General features: G+C 33.7%; 1 protein-coding gene across 5 annotated transcripts in view; it reads right to left on the reverse strand.

Annotated features, from left to right (window-relative positions):
* The window catches only part of SGCZ (sarcoglycan zeta), a 445,512-nt gene that overhangs the window by 266,125 nt on the left and 154,456 nt on the right, over nucleotides 1-24,931 (reverse strand). For 2 of the 5 annotated variants that reach the window (XM_063402018.1, XM_063402019.1), the window contains one exon: nucleotides 5,865-5,896. The exons of 1 other annotated variant lie outside the window; for it this stretch is intronic. The gene's annotated coding sequence lies outside the window, so the exon portion shown is untranslated. Of the gene's footprint in view, nucleotides 1-2,774; nucleotides 2,873-5,864; nucleotides 5,897-24,931 lie in introns of all 5 variants that reach the window. 2 more of the 5 variants (XM_063402016.1, XM_063402017.1) reach the window with 2 other exon arrangements.

Genomic DNA, 24,931 nt, shown 5'->3' on the forward strand with positions numbered 1-24,931 from the left:
TCTTACCACTAATCATTATCCCTACTGCTACTCAGGACCATTTGTGTTGCACCTCAGCTGAGAACAGCCACTGAATCATTAGCACAGTCCACTCTTGTTAAATGGTTATAAGCCTAAATTCACTTTTTTCCTTCTTGGAAAAAATTCTCTTTCTCTTTTTCACATTACTAAGCCCATCTTCCTATTAGCACCCTCATCAGAAGTCTCTTCCCTATGAGAGAGCCTCCTGCACTGAAAAGGCTACTTAAATATATTCAACGTGTCACTGCTTTGTTGCATCACAAATAGGCAAATTCTTCAATTACCTTTATGACAAAAGATTTCAGATCACTGAGCACATTGAGGAGGATCAGCAGACCTATCCCAAACATCTTAAACTATTTTGCAGAAATTTCACTTCATTATTTTCTGCAGTGAGACACTGTCAAAAGATTTTATCCACCTCATCATATTCCATTTTATTAGATGTAAAATATAACAGAAAAAGTCGAAGAGGGTTTTGTTGCAGTGGGGCACAGTGGCTGCTTATCCCCATGTGTACCATCCACTGTTGGATCACAAATAACAGGCAATTCTGAAGAGATACTGATCTTTAACACTATAAAGGACCTGTTTTTCATTGACTAGAGGAAAAGTCCAAGCAGACTAGGCTTAAAAAGACTGACAGACACCATAACATTGATAAAGAAAAATTATCTTTCCATACTTTCAAGACAAGGAAAGATATTAATTAAAGAAGAGGAGTTAGAAGTCAGTAGATCCAAGAAATTTTATTCTGGGTTTTTTGATACACAGTGAAAATAATTTCTACACCACAGCTGTGTAAGTTTTCTGTAAAATCACCAGTTTTCTTATCAAAGTCTCTCTTGTATTTACAAAGATTGGCTCAGCAGTTAACATATGATTAAGAAAGTTATCAGGAGGAAAAAACAACCAAGAAATGCTCACAACCAAAAAAACCCATAAAACTTCAAGAGTTCGGAAATATTACGATGACCTTTTTACTTCACTTAACTTGTTTTATTTTCTTACTCAGTGGTTCCATCTGCCTAAGTGACAGCTTGTTCAAAATCCCCACTGGTCCTTTTTTAATGCAGCCATTTTAAAGAGTATACAAAGTCTAATCCATAATTATCAATCCTCTCAGGATACCAGTCACTACTAAAAAACGCCTAATTAAATTATCCTAAGATTAATAGTGACTTTGATATAAATATGGCAGTCAAACAAACATGAAAAAAAGCATATGATGGAAAAGGAGAAATAAACAGCATCTTCCCAAAGCCCCAGAAGCACTTACATTTCTTCAGCTGAAGTCTATATTTTGGTTCCTCAATGATTTCATCACAAAATTAGATTTCTAAATTGTAACACAGTCCTTTCAAAGCAATAGAACAGACTTTAGGTTTTCCTGTGAAAGCCTAAAAGAGCAAATAAAGCCCTTAAGTAAACTGAGAGAAAAAGAACTGTAACATGCAAACTCCAGCAATTTGGTCACCCACTCTATATGTTCAGGGATTACTAAAACTAGATGATATTTCAAGCAATCTGGTAGCCATAAATTCTACAATCATCCTTTGACCACCATAAAAAATAAACAAACCCTTCAAAGAAAAACAATTTTAAAAAATGGACAATTAAACCCAAACAGAATCTAAGTGTGCTCAGTATCTGTACATCAATTGCCAATAGATGACCTAATTGATGCTGTTTCAAAGTCTCTCTCAGAAGGAAATAGATCCAGTCCAAAAGAAACCTTATCCTCACAGCATTTGCTATCATCCTTCCTCTAAAGAAGAAAATTACCAAAAGAAAAAAAATCTTCATATTTTTGCCATTATCTCTTTGTTACATGACTTTACATTACTCCTCTTTTCCTGGATTTTTTTTTTTTTTTTTTTTTTGCTTCTATAAATTTAAAGGCAGACATTCTATTTTACAACGTCAATGAAAAGGAGCTCCTGTATAACTGTCATTCATCAGTGACAGGAAAGAGTTTAATATGTCAAACCAGAGAGGTAGCTACTCTAAAGAACAAGGCCTAGATACACGTTTTATATTCTGCGTAATGATGCAAAACATCTTCAGAGTAATACTATAGTTTAACAGTCTGTAGAAAGCTCTAAGGATCTCACAGGTCCCAAAAGGAAACATTTCAAAGCAGCAGTGTCAAGTCCTTGCTTTCATGTGCAGAGTTGTGACATTACAGCTGGTAGTTAAAGGAAACACGGCAATTCCTAAGTGCTGAAGTTCTAAGAACAAAATAATTTCTTTTGTTAATTTTGCAGTTGTGTATGTGGTTTCAATTACAAGAATGAAGAAGGACCAACAACTCCGTCTCTGAATATTATGACAGTTCATGCAGAAAACCTTGCTCAACATTCTGTACCCAAAGAATCAGTCTAACCACGTCAGAAAGATTAGTTTAGTTGCTGGCCCTCAAATATAACTAAGATGATCTTTTTTTATTTGCAAAACACCATTGTCACTCTATATAGTGGCAATGAAGTTCTCCTAGCTATCAGTAAGTTTACATGACCATTAATAAATCCACTTCAAAATGTTCCAGGTAGCTAAAATGAAATACTGGAAAATCTAACTTAAAAACAGTGCTTGTACACCATTCCCTGCACAATGAAAACCATCATTCTCCAGTTAAAAAACAGTAAGATAGGCACCAAATATTCTACCTCACACTATGAGAAGTAGCTGAGGTTTGTTTATCAGCTGGGGTTGCTTGGTGTGGAGAAAAGAAGGATTAGGAGGGACTTTACCTCTCTCTACTGCTGCCTAAAAGGAGGTTGGAGTGAGAGGGTGCCAGTCGTTTCTCCCAGGTGACAATGGCAGGATGAAAGGAAACGGACTCAAGTTCCTGCAGGGGAGATTTAGAGTACATATTAGGAAAAAGAAAATTGGAAAGGGTTTAAAAACATTGGATCAGACTGCCCTGGGAAGCAGCAGAGTCATCATCCCTGGTAGTGTTAAAGTAATGTGGATATAACACTTGAGGACAAGGTTTAATGATGAACATGGTAGTGGTGCTAGGCTGACTGATGGACTTGTTGATCTTACAGGTCTTTTCAAACCTTAATGATTCTATTGTTATAATAATATACTAAAACAACTCTGTAAAGGAACTATTGTCCAGATAATTAGTGTTTGCATGAAAATTTGGAACATTGTGCCTCTGAATTATAATAATAATTAAAGTCATTTACACAGTCAGCTTAAAAATTGTTTTTCTTGAAATAATTCTAATTCTCTCAGTCATGTATAGATTAAAAATAGTTATTTTTGTAGTGTACCCACAAAATCAGGTACTACAGTCTTGCACATCAGTGCTTCAGATAATATCTTCAAAGGTGTTCTTAAATGTTTAGCTCTTATCAAATTAAAGGTATAATCCATCTAAGAAACAGTACAAAAATATTCTTTGATGTCAGCAGAAAAAATGTTTAAATGCTTCCAAAACCACCAAATATGAAAAATATTTGCTAGGACCAAGCTTTTTTTAAAACATAAAACCTAATATATGGCTTGTGTATATAATGAGTATCTTTATTTTAAAACTGGGATTCTTTGCAGATACATTTATTAAGATATTAATTAAAAATGAAAGCTGTATTTTAAAACAATAAATAAGTTAACGTCTACCAGTTCATGAACTAAACATTTAGACAGCTTCCACAGCTAACACAATACTCTGCTTTCCAAAATACTTAAGCTGTGTATGACTAGTTGATATTTCAGAAGCATACCTAAGACAAAAATGATTCTCTCAGGAACAACACTATGTTTTATTAATTAAAAAACTATAACACTTCTAAAATTCATTGTCTTGAAATGGAGGCTTGTGAAAGACATTAAGGAATTCAGGCCAGAGAATTAAAGTAGGGTATTTCATCTCATTAACTTCCATAAATTTTACTTAAAAGACATTTATTCATATTGGCCCATTTACAACCAATCCACTGGGCCTCAGAGCAATGCAATTGGCCTCAGTAATTCTGTAATAAGTGCTAAACAAATACATTAATCCAAATAATTTCTAAATAACACACGAAGTTATTTGTGTAATTACAAGGATAAGTAAACACAGACAGGAAATCTGGAAACACAACGAAGTTATGGTATGTGCAAAGCAATTTCTGTAGAGAATTATTTTTATTATGCATTTTTTACTATTTACAGAACTGTACCTGTATGAAAATGAATCAGAGAAACTTAAAAGCATCATGTTCACAGACTGATAAAGATCCTTATAATTAATTTTCAGAAATAAGAATCCATTATCGCTTCAAAAAGTTGCAGTTTCACAGACTTGTGTGAAAATAAAAATCAGTTGACAGTCTCACTTGGCTACAGTTAGTTACCAGACTTCAATGGTTTTGACATGCAGAATATTAGTTGAAAAGGAACAGTCTTGCCTTTCGAGACAAGTAGTGCTTTAAGCTAAACAGACGTCTTGTCTGGCTCTCTCTCCACTAATGTAGGACATCTTTTCCCTGAAGGCATTTTTGCAATTCATTAATCATTCTAACTGGAAAATTTCAAAGTCAAAGCTTTATGTTTATGCAAATTTTATGTAGATCTAGGTAACAGATATTGCTTTCAACTACTTAGAAATATATCAGGAGTAGTTTCTAGTGACTTCCAAAATCTAGGGTGCCTGACCCCAAGACAACAGAAACCACTTCAGTTTCTCATCGACCTCATATCCTACAAATCATGGATCATAAATGTTTCTTATTCTGAAAAGAAAATCTGACTTAAAATGTCACAGTCTATACGAACTGACTGTATTTTACACATCAAGTAGACTTACTTAAAGTTTCTTGTTTATTTTAAATACTGACATAGAACCCTGGTGTTTCTTTAGCTTCCAAAGAGTCTCTGGGATAACAATAATAAAAATAATTTGTCACAGTTAAATTATACTTCAGTACATGTAATACCATAAATGAAAGAAAAATGCTTATGTCAAAACTTCCATTTTACAGGAAAATAACTGGAATACACAGGGGCCATCAAAGTGGCTAGTATCAACACGTGACACAAAAGCTCCTGTTTCCATTATGCAAAATCAAATTTAATAATTCATTTTTAAATTTATAAATCAAAATAGTTTATCTGTATTCTTTTTGTACCTTCACATCAAAATGGAACAAAAAAATCTACCTAACAAGCAGAATGAAAATCATTCAATTACCTTCTTCTAAGAAAACTATCTTTCAGTTTTAAAGACTTCTTTTACTGAATATTTCTAATGGTCACTGAAAAGATACAGATACTTGACACTTTCTCAAAATTAGTTCTGTAGAGAGAACAAATTTTGATATGGGTGGGCAGAACTCACACAGCTGAAATTCAAGCAACTCTTTCTGATAGTTCCTAAGAAATCATGGATTTAAGGCAAAATTAATCCACAAAAAACCCTTAAGAATTTTATGTTTACAACTTCATAACAAGCAGTACTTTCTAGGTTTCATGCAGCCAGTGCTCACTGGAATTTCACATAATACAGAATACAATTTAAAACAGAAGTCGATAAACAATCACAAGAAAAAAAAGAGTAAGATTTCACTCACTGATTTCTAACATTAGGGCCAAAAAATAAGGGATTTGCTTTTGTTGGCCACTAAAGCAAAAAAACAGAAATCGAAGTGACTAGAGAGTGAAAGAAACACTGAATTTGAATGATAGTCAGTAACTGTGAAACCAAAGAAACAGATTCTGGATCAGATACATTGCTGAGAAAATAGGTATTATTTAGGTATTATATTGAGAAAATAGGCATATTGATATTAGACTTTCAATTACATAAAAACTGCCTCGATGGGATATTAAAGATATTTTTGCCTGACCTGTATTCATTCCTGTTCCAAATGCATGTTACCTGAAAATACAAAATAATGAGAAAAAAATTGTTAATTATAATATTTAGCTAGTTACAACCTCTACAGATTTCCTTTAAAAACCTAAACATGTCCAGTAAAGTTGGTAGAATAAAGAGGATGAGAAGAACCGCTGTGACTTTGAACTTATTTCTGTCATAGTGAAAATTTACATTTCAATTAATTCATACCAAAGCTGTAATCTATTCACAGCTTTTAAAACCATTGAGACTTTTTCATTTTACATTTTTTATTGAAATACCTTGATTAACTCCAAATTCCACAATTACTTTACATAAAAGTCTTCACATTAGTACTGCATAAATAAAAGGCTAGCAAAATCAGTATGATAACATCAATGACAGAATATGTGCTTTTTATTTATACTTCAAAGGAGAGATTTTAATAAATTAAATGCATGTCAGAATTTGTAAAAAATCTCTACATCAACATGACTGTACTTCTCCTTCTCTTCCTCCCTTTCTGCCTCCAAATGTATGCTTCTATCTGTATCTGCTTCCTGACTGACAAATTCTTTTTATTATAATGGTAATGCATTACATCAGAGTTGATAGCCTATGCATGGAGGAGAAAGATAACTGACGCATCTTGGTACCTTTTCCTGAGAAATCACATTAGCTTTCTGGGATACAGGATAGGATGAAGCTGCAGATTTGAAGATCATTAGACTGCTCATAACCCTTTGTATTTATCCTCAGTGCTGCTAAACTTGACAGAAAATCTAATTTCTCTGAAGCTGCATTAATGTCAAACCACCCCTTTTTTATGCCAGACTTCATTCCAACTGGCAGGTAATGAACAACAGGATCTAATAACAATCACAGGGAATAATAAAAAGCTAAAGGTTTGGCATATTTGGCAAAGAATTCAACCAGTGCTCTACTTCTAAATTACTATGGCATCTTTGCTGTTCTATTCTGTTTGTGTTTTATTAAACAGAAAGATGAAGAGGTGAGCAATGCAGTCAACGTTGTATTTAATCTTTCTTCATTCTCTTATCACCTGGGAGGTCTTTTATGAGTAATACAGTTAACTTTTTCAACCTCAGAAACTGTCACTTTAAAGAAAATATACAGGGCATGCCTAAAGGAGGAAAAAAATCCAAGGTCCTAATATTCAGGTCAAAGCAAAGCAGAAAATAGAACCTCCCTCCATTCACACACCACTTTAAAACTGAAACAAAACCCCAGAGCAACAGCACAGAGAATGAAAACTCTTCTCATTGATATATTCCAATGACTGACTGCTATGCCAATATTAAACTTAAGATTTCAATTATAAACATAAAAAATGTACATATTCAAATTACATAAAAAGTAACAAAGATGGTCCATGTCCTTCAGAATGGTTTCCATTTTTTTCACTGTTACTTAGAAACATGAAATTTCATAAGAATTTTACTTTTTTACTTCCATATCTTTCTTTTGATGATAGCAAATAAATGCAGATCTTAAGATTCTCTTCTGAACAGAGTAATACTCAAGCTGTGTTTTATACTCTGTGCCAAAAAAGAGCAATTCCAGCTTTCAATCAAAACAAGAGGCTTTTATCAGATGTCTTCAAAAGAAAGAACATTGCAAAGTGCAACAACAAGAAAATCACAGAATGGTTTGGGCTTGAAGGGATCTTTAATAATCACCTATTCCACCATGCCCTGCCACAGACTGGGATGTTCTTCACTGGACCATGTTGACCAAAGTCCCATTCACTCTGAACTCTTCCAGGGATAGGGCATCCACAATTTCTCTGGACAATCTGCTCCTGTGCCTCAACACCATTGCTATAAAAAATGTCTTCCTTAAATTCAACCTAAATCAACCCCCTTGTACTTCAAGACCATTATCCCTGGTCTTACCACCACAGAGTCCCCATCTTTCTTATAAGAACCCTTTAGTACTGAAAAGCTGAAATTCCCTTTTTCTACAGAGTTCTCCAGCACGAAGAACTCCAACCCTATTAATCTTTCCTCATTGGAGAGGTGTTCTGGCCCTCTGAACTGTTAAATATTTTTGACCAAAGTTTTATCCATCTTAATCTGGCTATCTTTTATCTATTGCTCACATGATGATAATGATAAGCCAGTCTTGTTGAACTGATATGGTTTTCTCCAAAAGGACACACTTTCACCACAGAGTTTTAGCTTCTCTTATTAATGCTTGAGATCATCTTTCTTGGAGCAAGAGAAATCTTTAACTGATGAAACTTGACCTATTGCATGAACACGTACATGGGAGCTACTCTAAGCTAACCTTACAGTAAAAGAAAGGCATTCAAGTTACTAAAGAGGAGGTAGAGTTCATCTATAGTAGTGAAGCAGTTCAGATGAAGCATGTATTTATGGCACTTAGGGACACGATTAATGGTGGATGGTTGGAGCCCATGACCCTAGGTGTCATTTCTATCCTAAAGGATTCTAGAACTTCCCATTTCCCTTTGCTGAATTCAAACAAGTGTTGAGCTCACTAGTCTTCAGATGTTCACAAAGCTAAATCAAGGGACTACAGATAAAAAATACAAGAGAGGAAAATCTGACTAGGTATAAGAAAAAAATGACATGAGAATGGTCAAATAGCGGAGAAATAAAGAATTTGAATCCTTAAAACATTTGCAATTTGATGTGGGGTAGACCTAGAGAGTCAGCTCTAACTGGAACTGCTGTGAGCACAGGGTTGGGTAAGAGGACCTCCCTCTCAATCTGAGTAAGTCTATGATTCAATTTGCAATGCAAATTACAGAAAAGCTAGTACAAGCATTAGCTGGCAACATTTCTCACAGGCCTGACTATACATCAAAGCAGAACTTCAAAACAAAGATCAAGGAATATTAAGTAGTTCTGTGACTGTTTCTTTCCAAGTATCGGGTTATTTTTTTTGAAATCAAATGACTCATCAATGACTGATATGTTTATGTCACGTCACCTACAACAAGCACTGAAAAAGCTCAAGCATCTTCATTAGCCTACTTTTAAAACTGAATTTTGTAAATTAATATGTAAAATATACCCACATAAATCCACATACTGAAAACTGATAAATTCAATTTCTTGAAAGAATTTGTTACTTTAGTTACCACAGAGTCAGTTTAAAACCCTTTCTGTACTGCAGCAAGTATTGAATTTTTTGTTTCTATACTTTCTTTTACTTCTGCATTTCAGCAGAAGAAACAAACCAAAGGACTCTAGTGAATGTGCAAGTAAAACTTTTTGGATGTCAGACATTATTAATTGCTATCTTTCCACAAACAAAACAAGGGAATTTGAATTAGACCGAGGGATCTCATGTACAGAAATGCTCAGAGCTTCTACCTGGAAATAAAGCCAAGACAGCTGTGCCTGAACATGCTGAAATTACATACTGATAACTGTTTGTAAATATTCACATTTCCAAAAGGAATATTTACCTTTAGTTGATACTTCAGGCTTAAAATCTCACCACTCATACTTTGTCATGTACTATGAGAGTAAGGATGAAAATGGTATTTCATCTTTCATGAGACACTAAAAATAAATTTAGGATTGTGACGCATTTGGGAACCATAAAGATAATTGTTATTAAAGAAAGGTAAGGCAAATTAAGAATGCTATATTTAGAGCACAACACAATACTTACAAATGAATGAGAAATCAGTCATGTACAGAGTAATCAAAAGAAAAAAAATTAGCACTTAGTCTCTGAACTTCACTCATCCCATTAAGTGAGAATTAAAAAAAACAAACACCTGAACAAGTGTCCATCAAGTGTCCATAGAAATGCTACATATATACAGAGTAACATATTAAACACAAGGGAGAAAGATGTGATGTAAGGTGATATACGGCTAGAATTATTTCCAATGTTTCCTAACTCTGAAATACTTTGTTATATGATTTTGTTATAAGGGTGATTAAAAGATTTTATTATATTATTTTAAATCACTAACACCACTTACATAGAAAAATACCTTCCATAACATGACATTTCCTCGCCACCTATTTTGCTTAACTTTTAGCACCGATTTTCCACTACCTGGGATTATTTTTATTGTGAGCACCCCAAAATAATTACTATGCAGGCAGTAGACAGAACATATATTAATACAGCTTCTTTTCTTCTCAAGATTGCTGACTGATATTATCCTTCTGCTTCTCAATCCTCACAGTTGGAATTAATACTAATTAAAAACTGGCACAGGTTTTATTCACAAATATTTAAGGACTCAGATCAAAGCCTTGAATTCTCACAGATGAAAAATTCAGTAATCCTCTGTGCTATTTTCTACAAAACTGCAAACAGAAGACAGCATACCTTCTTTTTTTCCTATGTAGTTTCCTCATAACTCATTTGAGGAATAATCTAGAGATGGGCCAATTGAGTATTTAGAAATAGATTTAAATTCTGATGTCTCCAATATATGACTTAGCTTTCAAAATCAGCTTGTTAAAACTTTTAGATTAACCAAAATATTTATACATTCTATAATATCACTTTGTTGGTTTTACAAAAATAATTTACTTTGACTCTAATCTGTTTTGACTTCCAAAAAATCTTATAAATTATTAACCATAACATGCATTAGAATACAAACTATTTATACAAAGAAATATAGCTTTCAATAATGCTTAAAAGCATTATGCCTCTAAAATAAATATTTATGATAGTTATAACTTATAATTTATTTTCTATCATGAGCAGTTTCATCATTTAAAAAAAATTATTATTCTAAATCAGAATACAACCCTGCCATATATTTAAAATCCTCTAGAAACACCAGGATGTTGAGCAATAGAAGTCCCTAAGCTCCAAAAACATCTCTATATTAAATACAGAAAGGTAATAAAATATCACACAGGAAATATCTGCCAAAATAGGTAAGAAGCAGAAAAGGAAACAAAGACACTTTTTGAAACTGCTTTAATCTAATCTGCAAAAATATTGCATTATCACAACTGTGATTATGATGCTAGTGAATAGTACTAAAAAAAGATCAGAATTAAGGTTGACTGTCTTAATAATTACTTCATCTAAATACATTCAAATGTCACATTTAATCATAACAATTAATTTTAGTTAATAGTCAGTTTGACATCTCTCTAAAACCTTTTTATCCTATATTATTAATACCATATCAACTCAGCTCTCATTTTCATACAGTTAACATTTTGACTATATATATATATATATAAATCCACAAATATTCACTCACAAATGTAAGCTTCAGATTAACAGTACAATTACCCAAACCCCACACTTATTGTATGTAATTCTAATTATTTTCAGAGGTTTTCTTTTTCAAATTTCAATTGATTTTTACAAGTTCTAGCCAAAAGGATCTGTTGTTTTTTAAATGTGACAACGTACTTTTACCACTCAAATCTTGGTTCCAAAACACTGGGGTCAAGCATGTGGGAGGAAGGGGGAAAGGTGGTGGAGAGATAAGGAAAATATAGACCTTGACAGGAAAATAAATGGCCTGCATGTGCACTGACAGTTTCAAACTGCAAACAAGTGGTAGGCAATCCCAGCAAAGATTGGGGACAATTCCCTTGCAGTTCATACTATACACGTTATACACATACTATACACATTGCACTTTATGTGCAAATAAATATAGCTTAAAATAGCTCTTTATTCAACGTAGTAAATAAGTGCCAAAGTGCCATGAGAGGTTGGCTAGAAAGCATTGCCTGTGCACTGATAATTCAGGGATTGTCAAACACAAAACACAAGTTCATGCATGATAATTAGTTACGTGTACAACGATATAATAAGCTATCTGAATACTCATACATGATCACACTGCAGGAATATTAGACAGGGAGCATATAGGTAAAACATTTGTTCAAAGAACATATTTAGAAGTTACAAATTTTTTTGAGAATCATACATATATACAATCACTTTTTGTTTTCATTAATAAGGTTCTAAAAAGACAGTCTTTTTGCACAGAAATGCATGAGAAATAAAAAATTACAAGGCAAGAAAGATTTAGAATTTTGCCTTATTAAATTTATAGACCCTTTCCTTAGTAGTGTGCTTTTAAAAGCTTTCTTTTAAAAGATATAAAGCCTTTACTAAGTTGACTAAATTATCCCTAAAGGATAATTTGTTTTACCAAAAGCACACAGAACTCCATAAAAACGAAAGACAATTACTTAATTTATTAACCACTGAATGAAATCTGCTATTTATGTAAATCTTGCAGAAAAATATTTAGTATGCGTTCCCTGAAGAAAGAGGAGACCACAGAGCTTTAAAATGAAAGGAAAATCTTGTAAAAGAAATAATGGAATAACTGGATTCCAATTCCCACCCATGATAAAGTAGGTACAATTTTCTATTAATGACAGCTTATTTTTCCATAAAATACAAAATCCTCAAAATTGATTCAACCCTTACACAAATAAAATAGTTTACGGTATATTCTTACAATTCCTATTTAATAACATAAAAACAGGCACCTTTATCTATTTTATCTACTGAAGCATAGCAACCTTTCTTAAAGTCATACATGAACCAGGTTCCATTTTGACTTATAGACTGGGAAGATATAAATACCTTTTCTGAGTAAATCAATTCAGAAAAAAAGGACAAAAAAAACTACATGATTTTTTTTCTGTTTTTTAGGAAACTTTTACTGAGCCTTGACTTAACTTTTAAGATTTTGTGGAAAAAAAATATTTGCTAAATTATATTTTCAAGTAAACCACACAAAATTGTAATGAAGTAGTTGAGGAAGATACATCTCTGCAATTTTTTCCTGGTTTATTATTGTATATGTTGAAAAGAAGATGCAGATTCAGCTAATTTGAGCACTGCTCAAATCTTCTGACTCCGTGTTCATACATATCACTTACAGTGGAATGCTGAAATAATACACTGATATCTATTTCTGGAGAATATTGTTTAGGTCAAGCTCCCAGGCCATGTTCAAACATCAATTTTCATGTTTTGTTTAATTGGAAGTCCCATTTCCAAATATAATTTTTTGCACATGATGTCTAGTCTTATTGATTTATCATTCCTTTTATTAAATTACCATGCATCCTTTGAACTCAACTATAAAAAAGACAAGATTCTACCCCATGCAATGAATCCTTTCAGGTTTTACCTACTGCCCTAGCAAAGCCCATCTGGAACATCAGAGGACTCCTCTACAAAAACTGAAGAGGAACAGCTCTCATGCACTGCAATCAGAGGAAAAGTTACAGCTTTTTTCACTAGCTGTTTCTGATCTAGCCAAGTGCATAAAAGTCAGAATGGTAGCCTTAAAAGCAATAAATTGCAATTATCTAAATCAATGTTACCACTTTCGCAGAACATCCCTCTGTGATGGTCTCTAACCTACTCCTCCCAGGAGCTGAAAGCCATAAAATGAACAATACATCACTGCAGGTTGTGAAAAAGGTTTGAGTAGAATATTGTCATGTTTGGATAGTGAGGCAGGGTGCCTCAGCCTCATGCAAATCCATGAAACATGCCTTCATAGGAAGTAAATAGGAGATATTGTACAAAAGCAATTTATAAAAAGAGGTAAGATCACATATTATGGAATTTTACTTACTTTTTTGCTAAGTAGGCTAGATTAACATTTTTCAGAAGTTATCTTATAAATTATGTACAATTTTTTATTTCCATTCTTATTGTGAGGAACCCTACTACTCTTCTGTCAACACAGTGCATTTCTGAGCAAGCATTTCAGCTCTAAGTTTAAGAACCTGTGTGGGAGTATGCACAGCTTACTGGCTAGGTTTTACAACAGAAAATTACAAACATCTACAAATCATTGTTCTTCAGATAGTCTGGCATTTTAGGGGAGAAAGTAAAAGGTGCTGGTCACAGAGAATAGCTCATCAGGGAGAAGTGATGATTAAACCAAAAAGTAATTTTTAGAGCAGAAATTATGCAAAAATAATCCATCCAAAATTTTCAGCCCTCCGAAGAAATTAAATTCAACTTTTTACCTTTAAATTCAACTAAGGATTTACTAGGGCTTTCATGCTCAGCTTTCTAATAAACTTTACTTTTTAATACTTAAATTATTGTAAGTGAGAAGACAATACATTACTTTTGTAGGACTGCTTATTTAGGTCTTCCCTCCCACGATGTTCTATCTGTATCTTCTTTCTAAATTCCAACCAGAATACATTTAATCCCCTAGCCTTTATGATAAGCCTGATCCAGGGGAAAAAAAATGCAAAGAAAACCAAAACCAACCAACCCAACACACTCTACTGTTTGGAGGTGAGAGTGTTTACAGTAGAGCTGTCCATCTACATTCATTAAATTCACACAGCTTTCCTTTATACTGAGATATACACACATCCAGAAATTCTGATTCAGAGGTCTCTCTCTCACTTTTTCAGGTTACAGTCTTTCTACCTGTCTATGAAAGCACAGGAGAGGTATGAAAAAGGAGAAATACTATGATACAGATACTATGACAGATCCAATGCAACTTAACTTTTTAATACTAGAATGCATTTTTATTTTATGACCTATCAGTAGACAAAAACATTCAAAAGTAGGAAAACACCCTTCTGAAAAATAATGCTGAAAGCATTCAGACAGCTGTTTCTATAATAAATATACAAATTTTTATTGACTAGTATAAATCAAGTCAAAATGTTTTTGCTACTTTGTTATCATATACATACTTTTAAACTATTTAAGAAAAACAATTCAGGAATTTTTTGTGACAAGCAGCATTTCATGTGCATCTTTAATCATGGCAGCTATTTTTCTTTCAGTCTAGAAAAAACCTTGTATATAGGTAATGAACTGTTTTCTTGTAAAGTGCCTACTCACATTCATTATTTGCTAATGAAAAAATCTCCCCCTGCCTCCCTCTCCTTTGACATATAAATAGAATACTTTATTCTTAATTGAAAACTGCAACAAGAAAATAAATCAAACTGACTCATTTAATAACAGAAGATTCTCCTAAAGCATTATTACAAACTAAATGGAAAGTGTATTTTTCTTAAATATTGCATCTGCTTTTGTTATTCTATGTGAGCTGTTCCTCAAATGGGCTTAAGAAACAGAAATAAAGGTCAGCTTAGACATGTTTTTTGCAGATGTCTGGACACATAAATATCACATCCAAGGCATACATTTGAAAACTATGATTTTTATAATTTTATTTCCTTCATTAAATCGTGAACACAAGCCTGAGAGAAAACAATACTAAACAGGGTTCCTTTATTCTCTAGAAGTCTATTTTCACTGAGGGGAAATTCCTAGCAATCAAAAAATATCGTAATGAATTTACCTGTACTGAATTTAAGGTTCTTTATACAAGCATCATGCAAAAAGACCCCTTACTTTCCTGCAAAGATAAAAACATAGTCCAATTATAGTCCATAAAACAAGCTGAAACAGAGACATTATAATTTGCCATATTTAGGAAGAGAAAATATCTTGGGGTGAGCTACATATCTAAAATATTATGCAACAATAATCTGTCATAATATATTGTAGGTTTACAGTATTTCCTACCACCAGAGCACCTAAATCCAAACAAAAATATTTCAGCACCATATTTTATTACATTAAGTTCTTGACTAAATGCTACACAAAGCCAAGAAAGTATCCTGAAATATTATAGATTAAAATCTGTCGCTTGAAATAAATCTTTCTTCTCCCTGTGCAAATATTTATATGTAAAAGATTTAATTATATAACTGTTTTGATGTTATGTTGGGTTTGGTGTACCCCAGTTTCAACAGTATGATCAGTGTTGCTTTATCTTCAGTGCCCAGCACTCCACGCATCTCTTCAAGAAACTTTGAACCCTTGAACTCTCATCATTCAGCTAACATGAATGCAGAAGGTTAACATTTATTCTAAGCTGTGAGATTGAATAAATTTAACTCTGGGCATAATCTATAGTAAAATTTAACATTCAATATAAAAGCAACAAATCACTGCACCTCACCATGCAGACAGAATTGTCAGCAAAAGCCACAAACTCTTAATATGAAAACACCTCCAAGATCTGATTTTTAGGCTTCACCCAAAAGCCAGAGCAGTGCAATAAGAACTGTTTTGGGAATCAATTTACCTTCTTCACTGAAAGGAGACAAAACAGGAAAATATTACATGGCATTATATAGTAAATAATTCATGATTTATTAGCGTGTGGTAGAGGATGGATGGGTATCAGAAAGGGATGCATAGGATTTTCATATCCTTTCTTCTAGACATTAGTGTTAGCAACAATAAAAGGCTCTCCTTCTTTAGAAAAGAAGGTTGAGGGGGGAAAAAATCCTATCTTTTATTTATCTAGCTGGTTATTCTTCCAGCTAGAGCAGCATCTTCAATTGACCATCTTTCAAACATTTGATCATTTTAAAAACTCTAAATGACACACAAAAATTTTATGTGAGATAGACTTCACAAAGTCACAAACATTATACCTCCAGCATACATTACAATTTCAATGCAAAATTATCAAAGAAAGTACTCTGCAGTAGTTGACAGAGTAAGTTATGAATGCTTATTGACTAGAGAAAGCATGCATTTCATAAATTTTTAAATAAACTTTGTATTAGCAAATGAGACCAGCACAGACCTTATCATCATTGCTCATTTACACTCAGTTGTAGAAGACCTAATTGTGAATCAAAGACAAAATAAGTTGTTGTTGAAGTCCAAATTGCAGCAATTACAAAAGTGCATGAAAGACAATATAGGGGCAAAAAATCAAAACAAAACCAAAATAAATAAATGAACTAAACTAAACAAGAACACAAAACCCAACAACGAAAAATCCTAGAAAATCCAACAAGAAAACCAAACAAAACCCTCCATAAAATCCTAAATATACTGAATGAGGAACAAGTACCCCTCCATGCATGAGGCATACTCCATCTAAAGCTTTATCATTGCTCTTTCATAACATCTGTTCCTCCCCATCTCCCCATTCTTCCAAAACCAGCTTCCTGTCATCCTTTCCAGCTTCCCTCAGTCAGAGCTGGAGAATTAAAAACAAAACAAAACACACCCACAAGAAATGCCTTACAAATATTTTTCTTTTAATAGAAGCATGTATGTAGTTTCTAGGCCCTCCATAGACCTATCCTACATAAAGACACAGTAGAGAAGGTGGTTTTGTCCCTATAAAAGTATAACGTTAAGAAGTGAGGAGCATCGTTCTTTACATGTGTTATTCACAGTGGTTTTTGAATCTCAAGAGAAATTTGAACTCAGCAATCTCTAAAGACTCAAGACATTTCTGAAGAATTAACTCATTACTTATTTCCGAGCATTAAGTCACAGTGCTTCATTTCATTATGAACTGTCCTTCTACAAGACGAAAACAAATCTGTGGAAGATCAGATTTCTTACACCTATATATATTGTTGCTATTGTTTATCATGACATGATCTTCTCTTTGACTGAAGACTGGCTCAGTTAAGCTCAGATGTAAGCTTGAATGTAAGCTTGAAGTACAGTATGCAGTAGCACTGATGGGTTTTTTTCCCCATCTTATAAAACAAGCATTTTATGATAATTAGACTAGCCTACCTTGTTTGAAAAGCTTTCAAAACAATGACAGAACTAGCTACTTTGCTTGCTAGACTCAAAATCAATCACATTTTTCTATTTTCAAACTTCTGCCTATATTTAAATATTCTTCTGCTTACACCATTTACAATTCCATTCAATCACTTTCCTGGTTCCCAGTTTTGTGAATGTCAAAAATCAGCCATCAAACTGTCATATTTTTCAGTCCTAAATCGAGACAAATCCACAATAATAATCTGGAGACAGACAACTGTACTTGTTTCTAATGGTTTTGTGTAATCCATTCCTCTGCAGAGGAACCAAAGAGTGAATTTTCCCTATATTGCGTCATTCAAGCGTAGTTATATGCACTGTTACCTCCATTCCAACAATTCTGAAGGGAAAAATAATAGAGTTTCCCCATATTTAAATTAATACTGAGTAGTTTTGCTTCAGTAAAATGATCTAGTCATAGAATCATTTAGGTTGAAAAAGATCCATTCTTTCAAACTATTCATAACAAGATTATACATTGTCAGCCTGAATTGGAAGAAAGAATTGACATATAAAACTACATGTTCTTGGGAATACAAGAACAGCTTGTACTATAGGGAATATTATAGAGAATCCAGTTTCTTCATTTAAGTACAAATAGATTACACTTAAATTTAGTACCTCATATCAAATAATTTGTTACTAATATACTCTCTCCAGTTCAACAAAAAGTTCTTGACAATATATTTTCCTGGTTATTGTTAACACATGTAGAGAGGAAAGGGTTAAAACTGGAAGACCGGGGAGGAGAAAGGCTTGGTTTTAGAATTGTTTTCGCTCAAGATGACCTTGCAGCTGGGGGAGTGCTAAGAATATCCACTCTGGGAAAATTCACTGTTTCTTGTCTATCTTGAGAAGTCACGTAACAACGCTGTAAAAGACCTAAGAATCGTTGTTCACAGGCCTAGTAAGGGGGGAAGGGAGATAAGAAGCTTGGAGATCATAAAACACAGCCTTGTGAAGAACTGTGCCTGCGCCAGACCTTTCTGATCTGTGAGCCAGGAAACAGCCGGAGCGCTTTTTGCCCCTGCTAGGATGACAGAAGCTTAGCAGTGCATGTGTCCCTGTTTTGCCAGCAGAATAATGGAAAAAATCTTTTCCTCACACTTCAGCTGTGGATCATGGGCATCTTGGTGTTACCTGTATGCACCCAGTTCACATAATATATCCCAGTCAAAACCAAAAATGTATCACCCCAAAAATTTAAATAAAACATTTAAAGATTAGATTCTGAAAAACTATCACAGTACAATAATACAGTTCTGTCACTTAATACTTCACATATTACCAACAGTGAAGTGCACTTAAAATGTGATTTTTTTTTTTTTACCTAACTCTCTAAACAAAGGTGTGAAATTAAATCTGCTGATGAAAAGGAATTTCAGATCTTAATAAATCAATCAGGGAAGAAGAAAAAGAGTCTGATCCAGGGCATATTTCTTGATTTTATCCAAAATGTACACAAATTACAGCTTTTATACCTCTAGCACGACTTATGTTTTCATCTAATTTAATTAATACCATTATACCACACTTAATATCATATTTGATATCCTTACATTTTCTATCTTTTTTTTTTAGACTCAGGTCACTGATAACCTACCAAATGAAATTAAACACTCCACCACTTGCCCATAACTTGCCATTGAACAGTTTTGGTGTTTTTTATGTACAAGTTCATACACACAAACATTAACATATTCAGAGAGATAAAGATTCGATATTACCTGAATCTGAAATGCCTAAGTTTTGGCATTTGTCGAAAACTGATGGCTTTACTTGATGAAATTAAGTACATTTTTTTTTTCATCATTACATAAAAGCAATACCAAAAGGCAGTTACAAGCTACACACATTAATGAAATAATTCATAAACACCGAAATACACTTGGGCAGAAAAAACAAAACAAACCAACCTACCATTAAGACATACACATTGTGTTATGTTTATGTGAGTTCTGATTAAGACACTGGCATTTTATGCTCTATATTATTCAATACATGTTATTGTAAGACAAAGATTCTGCCTTATGTACACTCTAAGTTTTTAATTAATAAAAAGGAAGATGTACACTAAGTTTTTAATTAATAAAAAGGAAGATCTACTCATCTAACTACAAACTATTAATAAAGCCATGAGATTGATCAAAAAGACTATATGATTTTAACAGGATTTTACAGAGTTGGGCAGTATAGATGAGAAGGCAGTAGGGAAGGACATGCATATATAAATACAAAATACACTGATATATTTATGTGTAACTATTTCAGTACACACAAATGCCCATATCATTGCAAGCCAGAGATGTGTGCATCTGCAATCAAACATACACAGCCAAATTTCTGGGGTTTTCACAATAAACATTCGGTTTTGCAAGTTAGTAGAAAACTGATAAAACATGAACAGTTGAGTTGACTCAGTTCTTCTAGACACATAGAAACAAAGCTAGAAAAAGTTACCGGAGGAATATTAGGCATAAACATTTACCCTTCTGGTACAACTATGAAAAGAGGAAAAATAATTTAAAAAACAGATTTTGCTTTCAATCCAGTAGTACATTCATGTGTAACACTATAGCATATAGACTTGGCAGCAGAGAAAGGTACAAAGTAAAAAAATATCAGTCACAAGTCAAGATTAAAGCTTCTTTTATGCAGCAGAGAACATTGCTCCAGATAAAACTCATTACAAGATGCACAGGTTCCTTAAGATCTGTGACAAAAGATGTCTGGGCAAAATCCTGCTAAGTTGCTATTATTTCTTTTGTCTCTTATTCACAGTTACTCAATCTTTGGATATTTTTCAGTTGTGACAATGACAACTCATAACAGTATTAAGTTATTAAAATATTCACTTCAATGTTAATAGTTGATAAGAAATACAAACAACCATTTATATAAAACTCATGCTGAACCTAAATTACAATTTTTGGCGAACTGAATTTTAATCAGGAAGTATATGAAGACATCATAGAGAGGATTAAAAGTAAAGCAGAGACTAGAGTCTAGTGTTACAAGATGTTAAATTTAAGAATATACAAAATGGGTTGCAGGGCTGTTATTCTATTTTTTTTTTCTAGACTCTCTCACTTTTTTTTTTAATCATCAATAATTGTTTGCAACTTCTTAGTAATAACATCAGTTAGGGATAAATAGGTCTTTGTCAAAAGCTATTTCATTTCATATATGAAACACCATGCACTATGTGTTAGTAAGGAAAGGATATTGTCCAGTGATCAAGTCCTCAGTCTCAGATGCAAAAAAATTCACAGACTGATTACAGTCTTTCAAAACATAGATTTATAATACAAGGTTTATCTATAGCATGAGAAACATTATTAACAGAAATAATAGTACAAAAGATAACATGGTAATATGGTCTTCATCTGGCTAGCTAGCTAAAACCATGGTGGTTACCATGTTTTGAATTACATAACACTTTATCTTATTACTATTACTAACTGCTAAAATGTGTGACATACCTTCATTTGCTGGCTACACCTGTTCACAATCTTCAGCAAGCAACAAATAATATTCTTGGACAAGAAGAGGTATGGTGAAGAAGAATAAAACAAACCCAAGGAATTGATAAAACTGGTGAGGATGGAGAGAGAGATAAGTGGTGGATGAAAGAAGAAAAGACAGGTCTTATAACTAATTACAGATAAATGCAAAGAAGCCCAAAATTTATACTGCCACAAAGATTTTTAAGTTTTCAGGTGTAATAATAGCTATGAAACATGCAAGATACAAAATAAAACTGATTTGTCTCATTCAAATTATATATTAAATGGCAGCCTTAAGATCAACATCATTATACTATTTTCACATTCCAGTTACTCTAAATATAATCATACACATTTATGCATTTAAAAACATAGTGCCATGCTTAACATTTAATTCATTAATCTAGTCTTTGAACTTACAACTGCTGGTGTTTTATGGTGGGTTTTTAAAATTTTCTTCTCCTTAATCATTTAATACTTCTATATAAGGACTGGACAGTAAAAAACTATTGTAAAAAAGTCTGATTTCCAGAGTGTCAACTCTTGATATAAATATCCATAATTGCATTTCTTGCACAAAACTTATTCCTACGGCTTATGCAGAAATGTACACACTCTTCCACTCACTGCAAATTCAAAGTGATACCTCATGGATATGTTCAATCAAAATTAGTTTTATGCTGTTTTTTATGTTTCGTCAATCCTGGTGATTAGCAGCTATTTCCACTGCTATATATAAGTTCAAGCAACTGAGGATAAACACCAGAAAAACACCTGCTTTAACATAAAACTGAATGAGCTGTTGTGGAGACAACAGGTGTACAAAACACAAAGGGTGTTCCAGCCATGTTATTCCCAAAGCAAGCCAACAATGTTCAAAATCAAATGTTAGCAGCTATTCAAAATTTATTTAACCATATAATTTTATTTAAGGGTTTTGTGATATCTATGAGGAACAATTTCTAATAATATGTAAGAAGCACACAAAATCTGGCAAAACACTGCCTTGATACAGCTTGATTATTACATATAAACCACAAGAATTCGGCTCCCTGGTGGCAATATTGTTTTGTTTTACAAGCTTCATAAATCAATTTCTCATAAAAATCTGAACTGCTAGTTAAAAAACACTGTGTATTTAAGTACTTCTGAATTTATCCACTGTCTCTATAAAAATGTTAAGTAAGATATCAAGGGACTTCAGTTTTCCTAAATACATACAATGTTTTTTTGGACAAAAAAATCAGACTTTCCATTTAATGATACTTAATGATTTTTGTTGTCAATTCATGGCAAACTGGTGTTTGTTTCTATACATGTCAGGAATTGTCTGACAACAGACATGCTGAGTACACATTCACCTGGCACAGTAGAGGAGCACCTTGCAGCACAAATCACTGCCTTCCCACTGCTCAAATCCCAGAGCACTCAGAGCATTTGGGTTTCAGGGGAGCTTCAGAACTCAAATACCTTCAGAGCTAGGACATGGTACTGGCAGTAGGGGCAGACAAGGGTCATGACTCAGGTTTTGTACTTAAAAGTGCACCAAGCCAAACTGGCTGGTTACTTAACCCTAGCTTGCTTTGTACTCCTGGCCTAAGGAACACCTTTCACTCACAGGGGCTGCAGTGGCACAACCTGGTGCTCTGAGATGAAGACACATCCCAGCTTCTCTATATAGAGTTCCAACAGAATATAGAAATGAAGGCTTTAAGATGTGGGGAAATTCAGCTATTAGTGGCCATTCTCATTAGAAATGTAGAAATATAATTTGGTATTACAGCCTCTCCCCTTTAACATACTATACTGATGATCCTCAAACAGCTCAGGACAAACATTAATTCTTAATTAAGAGTCATCACATAGGACATTGGTTGTAGTTCACTACAGACCAGTAGGATATTACATATACTGCTCACTCTGGTTTTGAGGTCCAACTTCACTAATCCTTGTGATGCTGCAGTGGTAAGTTAGAATGAACTCTTCTGAACTACTAGAAAATTAGTTCTCTAGGATACTTTCCATCAAAATTAAGCAATAATGAATGCAAAGAGACAGGGGTTGTACTTCAGAAATGCAAATGGGTTGGCTAAGTCAGTTCTACCAATGGTGCTACAATGCATAACACAGCTTTGTACTCATCACTTCTTGAGAAAACAGAAAAAAAATGTAAATATGCATTTTCCATCTGGAAAAGAAAATGTTGTAGTATGTTTTGGGCTATAAAAGAGTGAAGTTGGCAATCAGCAGAAAAAGAAAACTGTTCTAGATGGGCAGATGGTTGTTCTACACAGCTCTGGGATTTGGAGGAATAGTTTTGTCACTGCATGTAAAGTGGGAGAGGAGGAACAGTGAGAGAGAAATTATATGTTTGCTGGCCAGCTAGGACACAAAGAAATAGGAAGAGGACTACAAAAATCTGAGTCCTATGCATAAGCAAACAAAATGACAAAATATTATTTTATTCATAGAAAAATCAAATTTAGAATTTTTCACTAAAAGAATTACACTTAAAAGCAGTGTGTCCTTAAGTACGTCATGGCATTATACCTCCTCTCAAATAATCATATCAAAAGAAATTAAGAGGCAAAAGTATTTGTAATAATTAGAAGAGTGAGCAGCTTATGAATTCCACAGATCAAAATGTTTAAATGACCACAGTCCACCTTCTCCTCATACACCAAAATAAACATCACAGTCTTGTGGCCAACCAGCAGGTGCCAGCTAGTCACTTATTTTTTCTCTTTTTTGCATAGTCATTTTCTCTTCCCCCACCACCAAGGAAAAACCTACCTGATGCTGGACCCTGGCCACCTCAAGTCCATCTTCCTTCTCCCTAAAGCAGTAATTACAAATAGACTTTTATCATAGCAAAGACCCATGTCATTCATTTGACTGAAACCTCCCATGGATGTTCAGCTTAGGCTCTTACTGAAATGAGAAGCTGTGAAGACTTAGCTAAGAGTATTGATGGGTAATGTCACACTTTCCTTCAGTGGGTGAAAAAAACCTTTCCTGCTTCTGGCCTGCAAACTTCTAGGGTTTCTTCCTCCCCACTTTGCTCAAGCTGGGCAAAACCCTCACTGTGACCACATATAACAGATATGACACAGGAGAGTTTCATGGCAATGCAAAAACTAACTCTCCTCCCACTCCACAGTAAGCTGTTCCCTGAAGAACTGTTCTAAGACATTATGGAATCACCAAAATTGAAACCACTCACAAAAGTAAACTCCTCTCTACTTCTCTATGTCTATCCACACTTAGAAAATAGTGTTAGAAATCCACATTCTCCTTTCCTTGTCTCCATTATTTTTATTTCAGAATCTGTTCTTGTCTCCATATTATTTGTATATAGCTTACAAAAAGAGCAAACATTTATCTGAAAGCAAAATACCTGTAACTGCAGATGTCACCCTTGACAGCAAGTAAAATACATCCTGACTGTAACCTATATTCACCTGGTCTGTCACATGCCGCTCAGTAGTAGTGCCATCAAATATTTCCAGTCAGATCTGTCCATCCTTTAAACAAAGCCACTATGGTCTCAGATTACAGTTTAATGGTTTGTTGCCCTTTTCTTAAATAACCATGGACCTGGCCTTAAAAATGGCTTCACTTATAACTTTTGAAGCAGCAAGCAGTGCTCTCAGAAACCTCATTTTCCCTTGTACACACTTCTGTACATTCTCCACAACAGCTCATTCTGGAAATTGATTTTATGCAATTACCCTGCAATGTACAGAAAATTTATGATTTGTTTCAACTCTGCATATGTAATTGCATAAGATGTCTGATTTTAAAATCTGTTTCTCCAAACTTGGCTGGCAAGATCTCAACCATGAACCTACAGAAAATTAGTACTTCAAAAAGCAAGCTGATGTAAGAAAGCTGTCCCTTACCATTAAAGATGGATAACAACAGCACATAGAAATGTTTTTTGTATCTCCAAAAAAGAACCTATTTTTTC

This window comes from Prinia subflava, chromosome 7 (assembly GCF_021018805.1).
Source record: "Prinia subflava isolate CZ2003 ecotype Zambia chromosome 7, Cam_Psub_1.2, whole genome shotgun sequence".
NCBI classification, from domain to species: Eukaryota; Metazoa; Chordata; class Aves; order Passeriformes; family Cisticolidae; genus Prinia; species Prinia subflava.